Here is a 22,811-nt window from a genome sequence, read left to right as displayed (position 1 = left end):
TTTGCTTTTTAATTCCAGAAGGAGTTCTTAACACTGAAGTGTCCTGCTGGGCCTCGTGGTAAACTTTATTGCAGAAGACCAGCTAAACTGAACCGAGATCAGCCTGCCTCCATGGTCGCTTGGCTCTCTTTCATTATATTCTATGCTTTACTGTGTCCTGCCTTAATTTTTTCTTCAGTAGCTTTAAGCTTAGTCATTTCTGGCTTGAGGCTTGATCTTTTCCATCTCCTTCTCTTTGAGTCTGGCTTTTACTTTCTTCTTTGCTTCAGGCCTGACTAGTTTGTTCTTTTACCATCTTCTTTAACACTTCACTCCTGAAGGAAGGTTTTCCAGACACTCAGGGGTGCGTTGCAGGTTGGGGGTGGTGATTTCACTGTGTTTGCTACTGTCTGCATCCTATCCCCAAGTCCTCCATCACTGCTGCTCCCCGTTCCTCACCTCCCCAGACTGTACTCGGTGTCCGACCAGGTTCTTTGCCATCCTAGAGCAGCTGTTCACAGCTTCCCCAATGGAATGGCTGTTAGACAGTGCCCTCCTGCTGCCTGCCATGGGAGGAGACTGGCTTTTCTCTAGGATGTCTTGGTACTGCACAAAGCACCCTGAAAGCAGCCTCTCCATCCCAGCCATGCTCATCTATCAGCAAAGGCAAAGCTTGCTTGCTTGGGGTAGGGGAGAGGAGGAAAGGGATTATGAGACCCATTAATTACAGTGCCTATAAAAAAGAACTTCTGCTCCTTTAATTCTTCACTTTATTTTGGCCTTTTCCATAGCAATGTTAATGGTTTGTTTTTCTTCTCACCGCTCCTGCAGAGGCAGTCTCCTCTCCCATTTTGTCTGTGTGAGATCTGTTCCTCCTTGTTGTGATGGCTTTTTCATTTTGGCTTTCAGCCCAGTTTCTCCACAGAAGACACCTGTAAATGGAGATTTTAAAAAATTATTATTACTTTAACTTTCTTTGACCTGATTTTTTTTTCTCTTGTTCCCTCTCTGAGTTAGAGCTTTTCTTTTTGCAACCATTCTCTTTGCGTGTTTTCACTTTTTTGTCAGCTTTTACACTTGCAGCAGCCTAAGCCTGCAGCTTAGGGCGAGGTGCAGCTCCTCTTCTTCCAGACATGAGATTTAGGTAGTTTGGAGACCACCTCAGCCATGTTACATACAGTAGATAGAAGCTTAGAGAAACAGTGCAGCTTTGCTAGTTGTAAGGGCTCTGTTAATAATGCCCTGAAAATGACACAGAAAAGAAGCAGATTTAAGAGCAAGACTCTCTACTACTCTGCACTTCTGTATAGTACATAATATCAGAAATATAACCAGGTTTGAGTGTTTTCTCTTTACGGTAACTTTGTAGTAATTTAAATGGCTGCCTAAAGCTGAGGGCACTGGAAAGGCAGGCGAGACCACTTTTAATACCTCTCTGAGGAGATGCACCTGGTTACAGCTCTTTTCTGTAGTTTCTGCACTTTCATTGATTTCTCCCCTGAACCTTCAGACATCTCCAATGGCCCACTGTTGCCAATCCCTGTGAATGTGTTACCATGGCCCTTGGTATTTGCCACATCCTTCCTTATATTCTCCTGTCAAGTGATCGTAGATGGTCTCACTAATTTCCATGTTGCAGTGAGCATCAGAAGGGAAAATCTTCTGCTCTTGGTGCAAAAAAGAGTTAGCTTCTTAATTGTGCCTCTCATTTAGGGGAAAAGTCTGCCTACTTCTGCTTTTTTTCTGTCTTCTACACTTTCTTTTGCCCCCATTTTAGGAGTGCCCTTTATTACAAGAGTGACTTGTATCAGCAATGTAATTCCTCCAGCAAACTCATTCTGCTAATTTCAAGAGTCTGTTAGTGCTGTTTTATTCTTGTCATGTCAGATGCAGTAATCCAGTTTGCATTCACGATTAGATTAGGAAAGACATGAAATACCTGCATTTGCAAAATTAGTGTGGATATTTACCAGTTGGCAGCTTGTTCTCTTACTTCCTCCCCACCTCACTGCTGGAAGGCGTTAATCCACTACTCAGATGTATAAGTTGATGCCTTGCTGTGAATCAAGAAAATGTCTTTCTGCATTGTTAATTTCTGTGGCATGATCTCACCTCATGTTGTCTTTGTAGACACATGCCATAGCATAACCTGATGAGATGTAACCTGTACTCTAATAGGCAGCAGGGAGTCAGTGTGCTGATGATGCCTCCCAGCAGCCTGTCTTCAGAGAGCCCTGCAAGAGGGAAAAGAAAAGAAAAGAAAAGAAAAGAAAAGAAAAGAAAAGAAAAGAAAAGAAAAGAAAAGAAAAGAAAAGAAAAGAAAAGAAAAGAAAAGAAGAAAGAAAAGAAAGGGAAAAGGGAGAAAAGGGGAGGAAAGGGGAGGAAAGGGAAGGGAAGGGAAGGGAAGGGAAGGGAAGGGAAGGGAAGGGAAGGGAAGGGAAGGAAAGGAAAGGAAAGGAAAGGAAAGGAAAGGAAAGGAAAGGAAAGGAAAGGAAAGGAAAGGAAAGGGAAGGGAAGGGAAGGGAAGGGAAGGGAAGAGATATGTGTCATTAAGAGCCTGATGCTCTCTGTTGAAAAAAATTGTCAGGCATCACTTTTGTTCTGTTCATGCCCTTTAGCGTGTCCTGAGGACCTGTAAGGTGATGAACAGGCAGAGAACACAGGGCAACATCTGAGCCTAGAGCTACCCAGAACCTGTTTCCAGAGCAGTGAGTGTTAACTGGGTGCTGGAGACAATGACTTGGAGGCTCAGAATCCCCCTGAAGCTGACACTCAAACTCCACTTGGGTTTAAATTGACTCTTTTCCCTTTTTACATAAGTAATATTCCCTGAATCTTGTTCCCTGTGTGTAATCCCTCCACTAAAACCTTAAAGATAAAAGTTCTTCCAAGTGCACAATTTGGCCATCTTTACTATTAAAATGCAGATACCTTTCAACTTCCCAGCACTTTTGTAGGAACATTCACAATAGAAATGAGGATGCCTAGCCGTGAAACTCCACTTTATACTGAGACCTAATTCCTGCAGTTTAATTTATTTCTCCTATTTCCCCCAGCCCCTAAAAGTCTCCCAGCTCAAATTCAGATCTCTTTCAGCATGCTCATGCCCGGCTAGACAAGAGTCCAAAAGCAAGAGCAAGAAATAAAGGCATGCCTCACATCCAGACCTCAGTTTTGTTTGCAGTCAGCAAAGGATGAATAGATGGGCCACACAGCATTAGCCAAGGGCTGCTGAGGTGTTTGTTCTTCAGCACCAGCCAGGGACATGTATTTCTAAGGCAATAAGTCCCTTGTGAGAAAACACTGCAAGTAACTCTTTTATGTTTAATCTGCTGGGATGCTAGTCTGAGCCCCATGACATATTATGACAATACCATCCTGGAGTTGCAAACCTGTATGCTGTTCTGCCAATAAAATGTTTTTCCAAATATGCTGAAAGCTGCCAACTAGCTGTTTGTGCAGCTTGGTAAATTCTAGGTAATTTTCTTCTTAGAGAAGCGGAAAGAGAGTAGGGGAAAACAATAAAGAAAAATAATCTACAATTCCCCAGAAATTACCTAGAATCATCCCTCAGGAAGGGCATCAGGGGATGCATCAGAGGATGCTCTTTTCCCTCCAGCCTGCAAAGCTGTTCACATGCCGCCACTGCCCCGTGGTGTTTCCACCTTTTGCCCCAACCTCTGCAGCCTCCCTCTCACTCTCTCCCTTCGTCCTTCAGTCGCGTCTCTCCCCGCACACAGGCTGCGCTTTCCCGAGGAGCGGGCTGCTCCTCTCTGACTGCCAGAAGCTGCCTCTCCCATGTCTTGCCCCTTCTGCCAGCCCCGGATCGGCTGCCCGGAGAGATGCGCTTGCACCCTGCCGGTGGCTGGACGGGCGCGGGAGCGGGCAGGCAGCCTGCCACATTATTTCGGGGATGGCATCTGGAAAGGGGAGCAGGCTTTCCTGGGGGCAGGCTTTTCCCATCCAAGGATTCATCCAGCCAGATCAGGGCAGTTGGCTGATATTTCCCAGGGCAAAAGCCTCACTGCCTCAAGCAGCCAGGAATTTAGACATTCAAATGTCAGCAGCTGGGTCATCTCCCGGGTGCATGCTGGCACGGAGGAGAAAAAGGCTGTTTTCCTCCCTGTGGTGGCCTTGCCAGGGAATGAGAGCTGAGTGGGAGTCGGTGAAAGGTGTGGAGAGGAGGGCTGCAGCGCTCAGGCACCCACAAGTCACCTCTGTCTCCAGGGCTGTGGGGTCAGCCCCTGTTTGGGTGAGGCAGGGTGCTGATGGGGTGAGCCTGGGCGCTCGGGGCTGTCCCTTGCTCACAGGGAGCGAAGCAGCCTGGCTGTGGCTGCCTTTGGTGTGGATGGTGCACATGTCCTCTCCCCAAACTCTTCCCCTCACTGGGAGACACCGATGGCTTTAAAGTTCCCAGAAGTGCTCTGGGTCCCCCTGTGAGGGCATCCTTTTGCAGGGTGCCACCCCGCTATTGCCAGTCATCCAGGACAGAAAGATTCGGAGACTGAGGAGTCTGGCCCGGGCTGTGGCTGAGCAGAGAAAGTGAGGGAGTGATGAAGTTTAAGGAAAACCAAAAATAAAAGCCTCTCTCAATTTTCATATAACTGCGTTAACATACGAAGGCTTAGTGACAGTTTATTTAAAGTGACTCTGTTACCTATTAAATTGCAAAAGACCGAGTCTTTTGGCATTCATCAAGAAGAATTCATGAATTCCAGAACAGTTAACTTTAAAAATGCAGCAATATGCTGAATGCTGATTACTGAGCTGTGTAAAAAAAGGGGGGGGGGAAATCAGAGCAGTATTTTATTCTGTTATTTTCATTCCAAGTTGATTTCATTGCTTCAGCAGGTGCAGTGCTAACAGCTATAGCCCTATACTGCTCTCATGAACTGCACTTCTCTGGCTTCAGAGCCCCTGTCTCTCTCTGCATTTTGTCCACAACACTGCAAAAGAGCACACTTCGTTGTCAAGAAAAGCTTGCAGGAGCTAAGGATAGGAAAAAAAGAAAAGGGTAGGAGCAGGAGTGCCAGGCACAAAGTTAAGAGTTAAAGTGTGCGTTTGGAATATATCAGTGATGCACTGGATTATTCACGCTCCTGCTCCACAACTTGAAATTGAGGGTGGTAAAAACAAGATGTTCAAAACCTATCTAGATGATTTCTCAGGGGGTGCTATATAAACGTGATAACCATCGCCAGCGAGAATAAAGCAAACAGCAGGGAAAAAAAGTAAGCAGCCTGGTCTTTGGTGAATTCATTCTGAGTCTTATGTGTCAGGAACCATTGTACTTATCATCTGAAATCCAACTCCTAGCCTTATCCCGTCTCTCCATCAGCCCTTGGACTGCAGTGAGCAAACTTCTTCTGAAGGATTGTCGGTTTGTAGCCAGCATAGGCAACGCATCTCTGTCAGGAACAGTAATGCATGTCGACAAGTGCACATTAATTTTAGATTATTCATCTTGACAAGGCTGTTGATTTGGAGGTTTGCTGCAACTGTTGGTTTAAACAGGCACAGAAGGAAGCTGGAGGCATGAACAAAACCCAAAAGGAGACTTCTGGGAGGGGAGCTAATATCCTGATGAAAAGTCTTCCTAAATTTGTCTAGAGCTCAGCTTTGAGCTTGGAAAACTGAAGTGAAATAGAGATGTATTTCAAGGTCTAGCAGCACAGGAGAGGTAACCATGGCAATTTAACCTATTCAGGATGAGATGGGAAGAAGCAGGATTGGGTTCCTTCAGTCCTTTTATACAGAAAATGCTTCATGTGTGACAAAGGATGAAGGAAAGGTTGTCAGCAAATGAATAAAGGAAATTAAAATCCATGTGGTGGGGGGGGCTGTCCTGTGCTCCAGAGCTGCTGTGGAGGCATCCAACTCAGCCAGTCCCAACAGCTAGGGCTGACAAAAATGCTGCATTAGATTTTACCCCCAATAAAGCTAATGTGAAACACCCCCCAAACCCCCCTGACTTGAAGAAAGGATTTCACTTCATATCACCAAGATAAGCTCTGTGAGGCACTTCTCTTACAGAAGTATATGGAGAGATACAACTCACCAACATGTGGTTCAGAAGGGCTTTCATCTGAGAAGGAAACAATAAGGTATGCTGGAGGAGTTTTCTTCAGCACGTGCAAAGCATCCACATCTGCTGTCTGCTGTGCAGAACAGGTGTAACTGCCCAGCAAACTCCCCGTGCCCCTGTGCACCCAGGGCCATGGAGCCCCTCAGTGAGTCCCTGTTGTGTCCAGTGATGCAAATGCATCCATAACACTTTGTGGAAAACTTAAAGGATCATCCATTTTCATGGGTCACGGGTTGTTTAAACAAAAAAGACTAACAAGCAGTTGATAAAATTACTGAGCTCTTGTTCATACTTCTTAACTCTCTTGAGTTGTTACCCTAAAACCAAAAAAACTGAGTAAACTCCAGTCAACATGTTCAAGGGACATGCAACATGTCATGGAGTAAAACTGTCTGATATGCTCATGCACAAGAGGAGAATCTATATAAGAAAAGAAGAGTGGGAGATACTGTATGTTCAGTTTCCATTATCTGATTTTTAAAAATACAGGTGAATGTCAAAAATATAGGTGGGTGTGACAGCATTGGTGGTGCCTTGCTCTTACAGTGAGGAATTCCTAGGGCAGGAGGCTGATTCTGTACCTCTTGCCAGCAGGTATCACTCTTTGCTTTTCTCTGAAGACTACGTTTTTAATGCACATTACACAACTCACAGGCAACACTTCTTTAACAGTTTCTTTTGATAATCACAGCTTAATGGTCTTCAAATTCGCACAGTCAGACAATGGTTCTTGTCATGCATAAACTTTTCTATTAAAATAAAGTTATGGTAAAAAATAACTTATTTGAGATTTCCACACAGAGAGTACAAAGAGCTAAAACTGCTATCCTCTTTGAAACTTCACCAGCAAGCAGACTCCATTCCAGAGGTCTAAGTGTTTTATGTTCTCCTTAAGGAACAGTTTAGCTCATGGACTGTTAGTATTTGCAGTAACGGTTATTTTGGTGAATATGGACCTGAGCTTTCCAGATTGCACAGGAGTTCAGACCCAGGTTTCATTCGTTCTTACAGAAGTGCCGCCTTCTTGTACTGGGGGTGGCAGGGGGAGATGTTGGGGTGGTGTATGGGCTTTGCTGCTGAGGTTAGTAAATGTCAGTGCTGTGAGGTCTAGCAGAAATGACAACCAGGTCTCCATAGACTGATCCTTCTGTAATTTTGGTCGCGAGCACCAAAACTCACAACAGTGACGGTTTAGTGCTATTGATTAATGATTACAGGTGTTTCCCCAGAGACTGTGTTGCTGCCTGTTTAGTGTATCCCTCACCTGGAGCACCTGTGCTATTTAAGCTCTGCTCTTCTCTGCAGCAGGAACAGTGCCAGGTGGTGATGTGGAGAAAGGGATAATTTCACAGGTGAAGTGGGTAAGCAATAGGCATCTCTTTCTGGCTGTGGAATTAGTCAGAGGCAGAAAATAAAGTGGTTGATGAACCTTGATGTGGAGCCAGCTTGTTGGAAGGGTTATGAAGGAAAGCTTAGGCTGCAGGTACATGTAGGTTGCTGCTGGGAAACATTGGTGGCTCATAGTCACGTGGAGATGAATGTTCTGCGAGGGCAAGGGATGTCTCCAGCTACATGGACTTTCAGAACAAGACACAGAGCAAGGTGGGTGCAGCTTTCTCAACAGAGGATGAGTAATCCAAGTGAGTAATTGACTAAATAGCATGAAATCTGGCAATACTCAGTCATCTGAATCCAGGCGAAAAATGTAGGCTGAGCTACTGAATCTGCTGCTGCTCCCAGCAGCAGCGCGAAGCTGGGGAGCCGTAGCGTGCTTTCCCTCCTGCCAGGCTCACCGGCCACTTGCAGCTGGGTGGGTCGGAGGCAGAGGGCTCTCACCTAGCCTGACTTCTTAACCTTAGGAAAATGCTTATGGTAGCATGTGTTGGTGTTTTTGTTTTCCTGAGCACATTTATCCCACTGCCTAAACCTTATTTTCCTTTTACACACTAAACTACACACCCTACTGTTTCTTCCCTTTCCTTCTCCTCCTGTCTGCCCTGGCGTGCACAGGTATAGGCAAAGGATGACCTGTGCTATGAGCTGCAGTTTATTCTCTATTTGGAAAGGTGGGGTGGAAGGGGCAGGCAATTCCCCCTCAGACTGCAGCAGGCTGTAGAAAGGGTTATGTGGTATGTTTGATTATATGAAAAAAATCTTGTTTTAGGCCCCAGTCAATTACAGCTAACTCATTTCAGAAGATTGTGAGTGCTGTGGCATTACAGGGTGGAAGAGTGAGGTTTGTAGGCCCTTCCATCACTCCCAAGGAAAGCTAAAGGGGGGAAAAAAAAATTACTAGAGTAGGAAGAGGATTTTGTAGGATGGCCCTTGGAACTAGATAAACACTGAGTAAAATCTGAGTAGGAAGCTCTTCACCCATGACCATTCTAGGCTCTCAAATGCCTTACTAACTCTTTTACGTACCAATGCTTACAGGATTTTTCTTTTTCCTTTAGCCATAGCTGTTTCACTAAGATTAAATAACAAACTCCAGGATTTTCTAATATTTGAGTGTGTTGTAAGTGTAGTGGTCATCCTTAATCTTTTCCCTAGCACAGCTCTTCCTCTCATCAGCTTAATATTTAAACTGGATTCATTTTTAATGCCTTAATATGCAAACACATTTATGTCAAAATTGATTCAATATTTAAACTTGTTCAGTTTCAACCACATTTTACGCTTCACCGGCTTCAACTTGTAGATTATTTCAAACGTGGAATTGATTCCAAAATTAAGCAGGTTTAAATGTTCAGTCAATTTATTTTAAACTATGTATGTGTTTTAGAGACCTGTATCGAGAAATGATAATTTTTTTCTTACTGCTGCTTTTTCAGTTCACAGTGTGTCAGCAATTTGAAAGTATCTGTGCATACAGCTGTTTGTAACTTGCCTAAAGTTTAACCAAGTCTACTATATGACTTAGAAGATGGCAAATGATTACCCTGTGCTGCATATGGTATATAGACCAGCTACCTTCAGAGACATATTTTTGTGTCTACAAAAATGTTTGAAAATTAGGATGAAAATCTGCCTGTCTATATATTTAAATATATAAAATAATGCCTTTCCAAAACATGCCACTTCCGAACATAACTGTGAATCAAGGTTGTATTCGTGGAACGGCTTGGTCAGGCAGAAATGGGATGTGGTGGTGTGTTAGCTAAAAGGGAAAGGGATCTGCAGTTGCCATTGATCCCCACTGAGAGGATCCCAGCAATCTCAGTCAATTCTCTCCTCTGTGTGAGAACCTGCGTACTCTAAACCCTGCAACACGGTACTGGGTATTTCAGGAAGCCGCCTCTTTGCTCTGCATCCTAGCACTGTTGTTCCACTGTGTAAAACAGATGAATATTGTTTGGAGTGGAAATTAAAAGCAGGTTTCCAGTCTCTCAGGTGAGTATCCTAACTGCAGAGCTATAAAGTCCTTCTCATTTCTCTTTTGTACTTATGGATGCTTAATTATTTATGCAAAGTGGCATAAAATAAACATGAGAGATTAAAGGCGACACATAACTAAATTTCTTATGACTCTCTAGCTTTGAAAGTCCAATCTGAAATCCCTCCTTTCCCTTTTTCAAAGCAGAGATTTGAAGTCTGTTTTCCTACTTCTTCAAGTACATGTAGAATGCTCCAAAGTGTATTATTAGAGCTTTAATTTTTATTGATTGCTGCTTTTTCTTTTTCTTCAAAAAGCTCAAGCAGCATGGAAATGTCTCTTCAGTGAAGTGAAGAGAACGGGTGGAGGAAGAGTGAAGTGGGATGTTTTGATTGATCTTTGTCCATTTCAGTAGTGAGGAATGGAAAAGTAAATGTGTCTTGAAGTACTTCTCTTTTTGTTTTGATTTGGCTCTGTAGAAAAACCGTCTCAAGAAGACTTAATGTTTTGTAGCTGCTTTCTTATATAATAGTAGAAGAACAAAATCTCCAATTTTTCAGCTGGCATGACTTTGTCATCTCATAAGAGTGAAAAAGTACTGAATGATTGGAAAGACCTTTGTGATTTGATGAACAGGTGATTGTTTCTATGATAGATGAAGACAGACCTTTTGTTGTTGTTGTTGTCATCTGGTTTGTATAAATGACCGGAGGTACTTCACTTCTGTTGTTATTGATCTGGTATTTTTAATGAGTATTGAAAGAAAAAAGGTTAGGTTATTGTCAAATGACTGCTTGCGGTGTTGTTGTTGCTTTTTAGTAAGACCTCTCCTCCCAGCCATTATTTTCTGTGCTTCAAAGAGTGCTAATTTTGCACATGCTGTTAATACATGGTAATTCAAAGCAAAAAAACTCAGGTAAACTATTTCTTACGTTGGTTATAATGTGTGAAAGTAGAAATTAGAGTTTTGGCTATTTTTCAAGACTCTTATAATTTAAAAATAATTTTGTTCTTCAAAATGAAATGTTGTGTAACATCAGGTAATGATGTAGATGAGCTTTTTTTTTTCCTCTTCAAATTAAAATTTCCGAGTTGCGAACATCTGAAGGTTGGCGAGAGCACACATATTAGCTGCTTTCATTTCAGAACCATTTAACACACAGAGAAGTATTATCACTACAATGGCTTCATGTTAAGAACTGATAGGTTATATATACCTGCCAACATCATCTGTAAAAACAAGAAGTAGGTTTTACGTTTACATAACCTTCTAGATTTGCATAAAGTCGGGCTTAAAATATCAGATGCCTTTTATTTAAAGTTATACTTTAACAAAACCATAGGTAGCAGCAGATGATTGCATGGGTTTATCAAAAACTTAGGGTGTTTCAGAAGGCACTATATACACATACACACACATTCCTACTGAATGAATAAGTTACTATGTCCTAATCGCATATTTCTTGCTATCAGTTTGTAACTTATGGTCAGTTCAGATACTGCCAAGTGTGGTGTGTTGTTGGTTTTGGTGATTGGTTATTTTTTTTCCCATGGGGGACAGCAGCAGTGAGCCAATGGAAATATTCGGGTGCTCAGTGGCAGCAGAATCTGGGAGGAGAGCAAGAAATGCAACCAGTCAGGATTTGAGCAAATGATAAAAGCAACCTGAGGCTACATCTATCCTAGTTAATTAAACATGTCTAGGACTGCTCTCAGGCACTGAGGCCAGTACGCATGAAACAGCCCATGGGACTGGAGACTCTTCTGACAATCTTGAAAGACAGACAACCACTGCCTGGGCATCATTACTTAATTTACTAAGGTAAAGATAGCCTAACAGTTCACATCCAGAGCTAACTTTCTCAGGGCATACCCAAAACTGCAGTGGTAGCCCATGGTGCTATGCAGATTTACCTGCTTGTTTCTTGAAGCAATTTAAAGGTTCTTGGATCCGTAGCTGCTGTTCCTCTGCAGCTCCCTTCCCAGTGGATGCAGCAGTGCAGCCCCTGGTTGCAGCTGGACTGTGCCCAGAGCCCCTGCACTGCTCTGTCCTGCACCCCAGTTTTCCTGGGCATCACGTGTGGGAGCAGCTCAGCTCACCCAGGGTGCGGGCATAGCTTTATTTTGGAGTTTCAGTTCCCCATGGTGGAGGCTGATGGGGAGCCAGCTCTGCAGTATCAAAGGTGGCTTCCCAGGTGCAGTCAGGAAGGAGGAGTAGAGCATGGTCCAGGAATGAGTGGGTGGGTTAGACTTGCACAGACAGGACCTCTGCCAGAACAGGCAGACATTGGAAGCTCTGCCTGGGACCTGGTGAGGAAGGGTAACCTTAGTGTCATGCCCAAAGTCTGCTTTGCTGGAGAGAAGGATGGTGATACTCAGTCCACTGGTGGGAAAACATAATTTAAGATGCAATCTGAAGGGAGATCAGGAAAGTTACCTGGGTGTGAGCAGTGTAAGAAATTAAGAAATGGAAATTTTGCTAACAAATCATTGTCTGATTTTTTTATACAGAATATACCCTCTGTCCCTTGTGGGACACAGCCTGGCATAAAGGGATAAACAACTGAATTCTGTGTTAGTTTCAATAGGTTAATGGGTCTGGATGCTCAATGGTGTTAACACAACCTTGTCACTGCAGAACATTAGACAATTAAATACATTCACAGTTTTGACAGAGAAATCTCAGTCTGCTTAATACCATGGTAAACAACTAGCTTAAAAATCTGTCATCCTTTATTAAAGATGCAGAATAAGAAAAGAAAAAAAGATTAATGCATCTGACATATAAACATTGAAGTAACTTCTTTATGGCAATATACCTCATTTCTTTAGATGTTATCTGTAGAGAGACAATTTGGCAACCATTTGGCTGATATTAGAGATATTATTCCAGTTAAAGAAAAGACAGAATGTCATCTGAGCTGAGTTGGGGCTGTTTTGTCACATCTTGGTTCCCTGAAGACAAGGGGGGGAAAAAAAAAAGGACCAAATGTGCACCAAAGAAGGAGCAAAGAGCACCAAGGACAGAAGAAAACTGCTTTAGTCTCTTAGACTGGCTTTTACTTGCAATGGTGCCTCTAGAGAATGGCAGGCACCACACATGCTCTTCTTGGCCCTTTCAAGCGCCAGTGTCTTTGGACTGGCGTTGGGCTGACTTGCTCATAGCGCCCTTTTTGATGGTATGCTTGATGCAGCAACAAAAGCTGCCATGTTAGCCAAATACATCAGGTTCACAGAAAAAGACACAGGCACATCAAAAAGCACACAGATGTATGTAAGAACATCTAAATCGCACATAAAGCAAATAAAGAGTATGGAAAAAGAACAAATAGGGATGGAGATAGAAAGGAGCATAAAAAGAAGAGAGATAACAAGGAATTCATTCACTACATAATAGATCTTTGCTAGAAGATGTCCTGAGGCAAAAGAGTTGTTTATGTCTTCTAGATCCATCTGATGCTTTCTTGGTTCAATCTCATCACTTTCTAGGATCAAGGAAAGTAAAGTCCCACAGTGTTAGCATGCATCCTGTGATCAGAACAGGTGTCCCCATCACACACACACTGCTATCTACTTACATGTATTATACTTCCAATCAGCTTCCCAAAGATAGCCCTCCCAAAGGAAATGGTAGATGGAATAGTGTGTCCAGTCTTTGTTTTGTTAGCTTATTTCCCAACACTTTTTTTTCTACCACTGCATTCTGGTCTTACTGGCTTGTGCCTGTTGCTCAGGCTTCAGCAGAGTTCCCAGTCTTTTCAGTTGGACACCTCATTGTTCTCCGTGACTTTTGCTGACTCCTATGGTCGATTTTGTGCAACAGGCTGAGTTGGATTCATGCTCTTTTAGAAAAAGTAGTTTCTTACAGACGCACATTACTGTATAAAAGACTGTAAAGTGAAGAAAAACAGCCCTACCTGATCCGAATACTCACAGCTTGCGATCCAACATGCACATAGTCATAATGGGTCTGTGGAGGTTTAGAAAGAGCAGCCAGTGATAAATGAATCTGTTCTAAACTGTAGTTTGATACATGAATTTTGAAGTAAATAAAATGTATACTTGTACACTTACAGTACTCAAAGGTTGGGAGCTTCGAGTCCATGCACTCTCTTTATGGGTTATCTGCATTGATGTAATATCTAAAAGGCAGATGAGCTGCAGCATTATGTCCGTATTTCTCAAAGAAAGCTACTGTGACCCAGATCTCAAAGAATTAGATTGAGATGAGCGTGGGAAATGTTGAAAGCCATCTGTCCTAACTTGCAATATATATTTATGAAATGCATAATGCGTTAGGTGATATGGGCTGCTATTTCATTAACTACAGGTTTTGAAAAGAGATATTTCTTTGTCTTTTAAATTAGTCTTGTAAGAATAAAGCATATCATTACATCAAAGGAAATATTCCTGTAACCCGAAAGATCTGACATAAGCCCTCAAATGCCAGGCAACCCGTATATAGTATTAGAATTCTGTGTCTACCTATAGCCATAATGCAAATCAGTAAAAAGTTCCAACAAAATGTCAACTTTTATGCTATAATTCTGTGACAAAAGGACCTGAAGGCAGACAAAGTGAGTCTGCCCAGCTGATCGCTTTTCACAACGGTAACATTGTCATTGAAATATGTTTTAAATGCCATGATTTGTTGCCTCAAAAGGAAGGGTTTCATACCTCACAGAGTCACAGCCATGCACTAAGAAAGCCTGAGATTCACTTCCTCCCCATAAAGATGGCCCTGGGATGTTCTGCTATGTGCAAACCTTCTTCACCTCTTTGACATTATCAAACCCTCCTGCCACTATTAGTTCTGCTGATGGGGGCAGTTTTGTACTTCTTGTATTGGCAGTCAGCTCCTCTAGCAAGGATATGGAGGTGGTCTTGTGTCTGGGATTCAGTCATGCCCATATTTATGTTAGCAACTCTCTTCAGAGAAGCAGTGCAGTGTTGAAGCAAATGTGCAGATTACCACCATGCACTGGATGCTTGTTAAAAAATGTACACAGTTCTTAAAAAGACAGAGCAAGGACAAGAAATACAAAGCTCCTATTCATATATAGTGGACAAGCAGTACAGAGCATACACTACTTTGGATGCTGTTTTTATTTCTTTATGTTTATTTAGATTAACTTTGCTATGGGAGAAAAGAATAAACTTGAATTCGGTTTTTTGCTCTTCTTTTAGAATGGGAGAACATATACCACCTGTAATAGAAATTCTAATAAGCTAATAATAAGTAATCAGGATTTTTTCCTAACCATCGGATTTTATGAGCTTGAGAGTTAAGTAATGAAGAAGGATCAATATAGACAAAGAAATCAATACACAATACATGCACTGTTTCCAACATTCAGAACAAGCTCTCAGAACTGTCTGGAATTCCTCCACTATAGCCATATATTTTGAAAGCTGTGGAAAAATCAGCCGTGCAAAAATGTTCTAGAAACAAATATGAACATAAAATTCTCCTTTCCGCCCCCCCCCCTAAAAAATCCCACCCATGCATTTGCTTCCCTTGCTTCAGTTAGAAAAAGGATATTTGCATATGTTGTTTAATCCAGCAGAGATGATTCAAGGACCAGTTATGAAAATTACTACAGACACAAAAACCTTCCATATCAAGGGACAGTGAAAATCTTGAAGCTGTTTGGTCTGGAGATTAAACAAACAACATGAAGCGTGATAGACATATACCAAGCAATGAATACTATAGAGGAGGTAACTTGGGAAATCCTAATTACCTTTTCTGTATAACACGTAACTTACTGCTAAGATCAGATCTATTTTACCCAAAAGCACAGTTAAATGTGATATTCGTTGCCACTAGCTATCACTGAGGCCAAGAGTCTAGTAAAAATGTTAAAAGGTTAGAAATGTATATGTATGTTGAGACTATCTGTTGTCACCCTGGGTCAGCTTAAAAATATAGCAGATCATAAAGCCATGTTCTCCCAAGAGGAAACCAAACACTAGCATGTTTTTAACATCCAGTTTGTTCAGCTATTGGGTGCTACAGAGTTTTTGCACATCCTCTGAAAACTCTATTACCAGCCACTGGCAGAGGCGGGAGCCTGGGAGAGCAATGCCAGTACTGTGCAATGGTTTAGCAGCATTCGTACATCTCTATAATGGAAATAAAGCAGGGCTGCAGAGTCAAGAGGCCACCCCTTCCCAAATACAGGATCGATTATACCTCTAGTTTAGCCTGGTTTTAAAGATGTTTGGGAATGGATGTACAAGAGCCTCCCTGTGCAACCTGCCACAGTGCTTGATGAGCCTTGTCCTTACAAGGTCCCTCAGGTCTGACCCGATTCTTCCTCGCTGGCAGGGAGGCCTCCTGCATTGGCTGTCAATCACGGGTGCCAAGAGCGGGTTGTGCCTTTCTTCTTCACAACAGACTTTTATGTGTTCGATGACTGTTACGATGCTGCCTCCTTAGTTCTTTCTTTCTTCAGGCTAATTTACTGCAAGCTTTCCCCTGAAGTCCTGTTTTCCAGACTTCTAATCTGCCTCAGTGCTTGCCTCTGTCCTCTCTCCAGTTCAGCCACACACTGGTTGTAGTGCTCAAATGTGGATGCAACCCCACGTGAAGCCTTCTCAGTACCAAGTGTAGCAAGAAGGGCTGTTTCAGACATCTTGCTTTTTTCCTGTTCATACATCCCACTATGGCATTTCCTTTTCTTGTACCTGCAGGACATTTCTGAGTCTTGTTTGGTCTCTGATCCATTACAACCTCTGAGCTTTTTCCCTAGAACTGCAGGTTGTGAATTTATTCCTCCCGGACATGTACAGCTGACTAACCCAAAGAAAGTATATACCTTACTTTTCCCCCCTCAAATTATGTCCAGTGTAGAATAAGAAATGGGGTACCCACTCAAAATTACTAAATTTTATAATACACCATGTGAACAGGACAATATAGAGAGGATAATGAGTCATTTAAAGAGCTTTTGTTCCTTTGTTTGCCAAGTGTAATTTAGCTTTCATTATTTATTACAATAGCAAATCATCTACTTGCAACATCCAATGCTGAAGTCTGAATTCTCTGTGACTGAGAATCTCATGACAACATTTAGCACTATTGAAAAATTTGGTCGTGTGTGGATTTGCAAAACTGAAACCTTTTTGCAGTTTTCACAGAAGTCAGCAATAGTCTTATGGAAACATGCAATCTGACTAGTTAACGTCCCTCAGGAGCTGATTATTATTGATCTTCTAGGAGATATAAACTACATAAATATATCAAGTCATTAAGTGACTGTTTTCACACAAATACGAGCAAAAGGTTTGTCACCGATATCACGGTGATGTACAGAACAGTAAATTTAAATTCTCAGCTATATTAATCTCGTTAGATGCTGAGACTAAAAAACAGACATTCAAGATGTAATGAAGGGACTATCAGGATAATAATTTGGTAGTTAGTAGTTTAATGTCTTGAACTAAAAATCTTCAGAAGTAGTTACACTGTTCTTTTATATATATATATAATTTCCAAATTTGCTAATTCTATAGAGAAGAGTTCTCAAATATCCCTAGAGAAGATATGCCTACATTGCACCTTTTCTTTCCAAATGTCACAACTGTGCAAGCCATGAAGTGTGAGATTTTCTTAGGTAGATATGACGACAAAAGTTCTGGTACAGCCACCGCTGCATTGACAGTAAAGTGCCTACATAAATAACTCTTGTTTTCCTTTTTTCATGGAAGCTTTTATACCAGCATGCCAGCAGGAGGGCAGAGCTTCATATTATACAAACTTTGCCAGTTTATGAGGGTTAAAGCTTTCCAATCCCAATGAAGAGACAAGCCCAAAGAAAACCCACACACTGACTTTCAGTGCTAATCAGCCTGGTAATTAGCTCCCAGGACCCCTTCAAAACTCCCAGCCGTACATCTTGCCTCTACGCCTTTGCTTCTGGGTCAGCTCTGATCATTTTCTGGCTCCAGCCTGCAAGAAAGAGAAGGATCTCCTGCCTCCCACCTCCTGCCATAGGTATAGGTGAAGCAGCTGGAGTCAGGCAGATATTCCTTGGCCAAGAAAAGGCAGAAATCCAACCTTTTTTGGGTTGGATTAGTTTATTTTTCACAGAAGAAAAGTGGAGAGCCAGAGAGGAGCCATACTCTGTACCCCTTTCTGCACCATTTGCTTGTTCATCTGCTCTTACATCAGCAAAGATAACATGATCTTCCTCAGTATAGGCAGATAGCTATGCTTCTGTTTAGGTTCTAAATCTGGGGAAATTTAAAAATTTGGTCTTAGAATTTGAGCCCATACTTGGCAGGGCATGTTGCTGCTGTCGTCGATAGCTAGGGATTGTGCTTGGCAGTGAGGGAGAGGGGTGTGACTAGACAGAGATATTCTCTTTTTCTGCTTTATACTCAGTTTCTGCTAATCTAGTGGCATTGATCTTCTGCTGTTAATAGAAGCAATTGTTTACCTCGCTTATCTGCAGCCTCCTAGTATCCTTGCAAACACAACAGTGCTGTTTGCTTTATTTTCTATGAAAGCATTTTCCCTCTTGGTACTCCCACTCACGTACAGATGAAGGCTATTAACATACCACAGCTATCTGATCACAATCAGGACCTTGCAACTTGATTTTACTTAATGGATCTTTAAGAGCAGGAAAGTGTTACTACTTATTCAAAGTGAGTCAAGTCTCTTGTTTTGAACATAAAGGTTCTTTCTAATTCTACAATTTGTTCTTTGTTTATTTAAAGTTCAAAAGAAGAAAAATGAAACAAAACTAACCTTTATTTTCTTTGTATTTAAAGCAACACAACTTGGAAAACAGAAATCCCTGCAAAACTAGTCCTGGCATGACTGGACGTGAGGCCTCCACTTAAAGAAAATATCTGTGATTTGCTGGGCTAGACAGGCCTTCAGAAGCAATACATCCTGGCTGTTAAAGAGTCAGATGCCCCTCTAGGCAGGAAAAGATTGGCATGTGCCAGCACTGACATATCAACCCTGGGTAAATAGAACAGAGGTCTGTAGTCTCCACCTCTCTAGTCTTCTGTTATCCAAGCTGTTGACAAGCTTTGGGTGCGTTTATCTTCACAGCCTCCTTAGGAATATGGATGATGCCCTTACCCTGTTTTCTGCTTTCATACAAGGCAAGTAGCAAGTGTTAGCCATAAGCAACTTGAAGAGAAGGCATGATATTTTCCAGAGGTCTCCGTGGCCATGTTTTGTTCTTATCTTCAGGCTGCGTATCATCCTCTGAATGCACGGGAATGGACACCAATCACTCACAAAGCGCTTTCCTTAGTTACTCTCAGAAGCTATCATGCGAAGAACTGGGCAACACATTTTAATCCCACGGTTCCCTTAAAATCCTTCCTGATCTTGTGTATGAAAAAACAGCTCGTGAACACTTGGAGTGAAGACCCTGAATTATGATTCCAAGAGACTGATGGTCCTCTGTCAGGGATTCCTCAAATGCTGAGAGAAAAGCATCTAATAAGGCATTCAGTAGCCCAAAGGCAGGGAAGGAGGAAGATTTTTTTTTTTTTCCCATCTGTATGTAACTTTACTCTGAAAAATTACCACATAAAAAGAGCGTCTTCTTGCTCAGGGGGTCTAACAAAACTCTGAGTTTCTTCTGCTGCTTTTTCCTTTATTTTGCCCTGCAGACTGAATGCAGATAGGCAGACAGAAGCTAAGGTTTCTATTCTATCATATACATCATCCTCAGAAGTGTTTACAGAGAGCTAATTAGTAGCAACCTGCCTAATTCCAGTGGAGGCAATAGAACTGCACGAGGTTCAACAGCAGCACAGTTTGGCCAATTAGCCATTCATGCTTGGTAGCTGTGTAAAAGACATTGTCAGTCCGGTTTGCAGGATCTGCAATCAGGAAACAAATATGCACTTTGCACTCAAGCTGAATGTATTTTATGCAGAAAATCAACATGAAATAATAAATGCAGACCCCCAAGATGTGATTTTTGCTGTAGCAGAACTTCCTCGGATAACACTGCGTTTTAACGCTTCCAATTACACTGTGAGACATAGAGGTCTTGGAGGTCTTCACATGTAGGTGCCTTTTTACTTTTTTTCCTGAATTTAATCATGGAATTATATCTACCATAGCATACGTAGGCTTAATGTTTAATTCATTGGGTCCCGAGGAAATCTGCAGGCTCTACACAAGGCTGTGAAAATCTGCCTTTTCCTTGCAGGCACCCTATTGTCAGGCCCACCGCAACACCTGTCCACAGCTAACAGCTCTTTGATTAGAGGAAAACAATATTAGGCCTCAGCTGTGATGTGGCCATTGAGCTCTTTAAAGCTCCTCACTTTGGCAATTCAGAGTAATAAAATGTGCAATCCCTGGTAATTGAGACCAGAATTAAGGGCAGACCTATAAAGCAAAGGCATCTTGGGAATGGCAATAATAATTATGAGTCCCTCCACTTCCCCAAAACATGAACTACTGAATGCTCAGCGGTGGCGCAGGCACTGCAGGGTGCAGAAGAGGGAGGGAAAAGAGAGTGTTTGGGCAAAAGGCAACTAAATCTATTTCAGTCAGAGAGAGCTGCCACTTCAAGCCAAAGCTGAAGAGCAGAAATAGCACTTGGCATTCCTTGTCCTCGTGGCAGGATGCACACCAGAGCAGTCCCCGGCACCTGCCTGTTTCACCTGCACTTCAGGGCTCATCTCAGCCAGGGATGGATGTGGCCGTGCCGGCACCTTCACCCGCTCAGGGCGTTCAGCTGTGTCCTGGAGGGGTCACGGAGCGCCCCAGGGGGGCTGTACGCCACTGAACTTGCACACCTGGGCTGTGACAAACACAACCCCCGGGGACCTGACCAGGATGCTGGGGAAAAAGGAAGGCTGCTGAAAAGATGTAGACCAACAGAGAGTGAAGAGAAAGAGAAACTGTGGACAAAACAGACTGGGAGATGAGGAGAAATAAAGACAAAGGAACTGGTCATGGGTGGCTACCCCAGACTTGTTTCTTATTTTGCCAGTGCCTCCTTGCATTTGCAGTCTACTGAAACTCATTTGCAGCCCGGTCCCTTCCCAGATACACCATAGCTAAAACTATTTAAGGCTGAAGCACTCTGTAAGACTTCAGGAAAAAAAAAAAAAAAAAGAATGAGTAGAGTGTTCCACATCACTACTTTGCTTAAAGAAAACATCTACAATGTCTTCAGTCTTGTGACAGTCATTCCTTCCTCAGCTAGCTCCTGTGAGTTCTTTTCTCACCCACTTGTGCTCCCCTTTCGTCTTCTTTTATGTGATATTTTTGGTAGAAAGGCCATGAAAAGAAAAGGAGTAAATACCGTGTCTTCAAGCATTGCAAAAGCTGGAGTCACTTCACGGAGACAGAGGGATCTCAAGTTTACTGTGTAATCCCGTACCTGTGCAAACTGAAACGGGTCATTGTGGAGCTCAGATCACAAGATGCATTGATACAGGCTGTTTGGGTTTTCTGTCCTGTCAGTCAAAAGAAACTTTTATTATGTTATTGTTAATTTAAAAAAAAAAAAGTCATAATAATCTAGTGTGCTGGATTAGAAGCACATACATTTAATTGCTCAGGACCAATTCATGATAATCTTAAATAAGCTTCCTTGAACAGGTGTTGCTGCCGTAAATTGCATGCCTCAGTTTACTTGCTAAGGAATACAATTAAGCCAACACAAAGCTGATTGTGACTCACATATAATGAAATGAAAACAGTGTCATCATCATTAAACAGCAAATAAAGCTATTGATTCTTTGCATTGTGCTGTCAGGTTTAATTCAATTGCATTTTTTTCCCCTTTCAGTCCTTAATTACACAGTTGATGCTTAATCCTCATTTTAACTCACAAAATGGAGCAATGCCTTATCTTCTTACCTTAGCATCTGAAACACAAGCCCATTGAGCCCCAGTGTCTCTTTGTTGGATTTAATTAAAGCCAAATGTTCACAGCTTCTGATAGAGGTAGGTATTTCAGTCCTGAGACTCTGTGAGGGTGTTGAGACCATGGATTGACTTTGTGCACAGTACCAGTGCTGTTCGGCTGTAGCTGGCTCTTTCTGCCCATCCCCAGCTGAATGCACCAAAAGCACCTTCGATTTAGGTTGCAAAGATAAACCAGGCTGCTAACAAATGGTCTATAGAGCTGGAGCAAAGGCAAGGAGGGCAGAAAAAGGCTGCAGCAGTCAAAATGGAAAGAAAAATCCTGAACAACTTTGTGATCTGGTTAAAGGGGCAGTGGGGAGCAGGGCAGCCGGGCTGGAGAGGTGGGTGAGGGAGAGAGGCATCTCGTCTGAGTCTTTTGTATCAATAGCAGGTACAGAGAGCATTGAAAAGAAGTACACAGACACGGGGAAGCCTTCATTACGGGATGTGGTGTGCCCCAGATGTACTGTCAGCATGGGCTGGGCTGCTGGTTGCTTACAAAGGCAGGAACACATTGTACCATTTCTGGCCAACAGAGCAATCAGAATTGTGGGGAGAGAGAGGGAGGTTTGGTTGATTTTTTTTTTTTTTTTTTTTTTTTTTTTTTTCTCACAGCAACCATACAGATCTGCTGAATAGCGTATTCACTGGATACTGTTCAAGCAGCACTTTTTCCTGCTTGTGGCCAGCTTGCAATACATGTATTCATGCTGAGGGCTACCTTATTCTGTGAGCTATTCATGAAGCACTTTCTTAATATGCATCAATGGCAAATTTGGTCCTGCTTGAGTAGCTGTGTTAGGTGCTTTTTTTCCACTTCTGAATTTCTGATGAATATGGCCCATGACTTAGAGACTAATTCTGCTCTCTTGCCTCAGGTCTTCCAAAGTGATCTCCCTCGGCTCCAGCTATCGCAACACAGATTTGCACGGGATCACTCCTTGACTTCGCTCCCCCTTGTTTCAAGCCAGGGAGTCAGAGTGCACGGCACACAGCGAGTACTGATTATTTCAGAGGTGACATGTCTGAGTGACATTTCTCTTCTGCCCAGATTCACAGGGATTTCCAACACAATTTTGGGAGTACGCAAGTCCCCTTCACAAGAACTGGTGAATCATTTTTTCCACTCCTCCAGATGAGGATATCATAAAAGGAGGAGATTAGAATAAATCCTCTGGCATAAATTCAAGCAAACCTTACCTGCCAACATCTTAATGAAAGGCAAAAGGTATCAGATCAAGTGAATTTGTTAAAATATTGACTAAAGGCAAAAAAACTTCAGGAAAGAACTTCATGGTGGTCACTTCCTTACAAGTCCTAGACTCTGCTTCTCACATTCTCTGCAAAAGCTGCTTAGACCTTGGAAAAAAATCTGCCTTCCCTCCTTCTATCCCACCTGTTTGTTTCTCACAAGAATGAGCCAATTGAAATGTTAGGAAAGTTGATATTGGAGTACTGTTCTCACTCAG

The sequence above is a fragment of the Caloenas nicobarica genome, chromosome 2, assembly GCF_036013445.1.
Source record: "Caloenas nicobarica isolate bCalNic1 chromosome 2, bCalNic1.hap1, whole genome shotgun sequence".
NCBI classification, from domain to species: domain Eukaryota; kingdom Metazoa; phylum Chordata; class Aves; order Columbiformes; family Columbidae; genus Caloenas; species Caloenas nicobarica.
Note: the sequence above shows the minus strand (reverse complement) of the source record.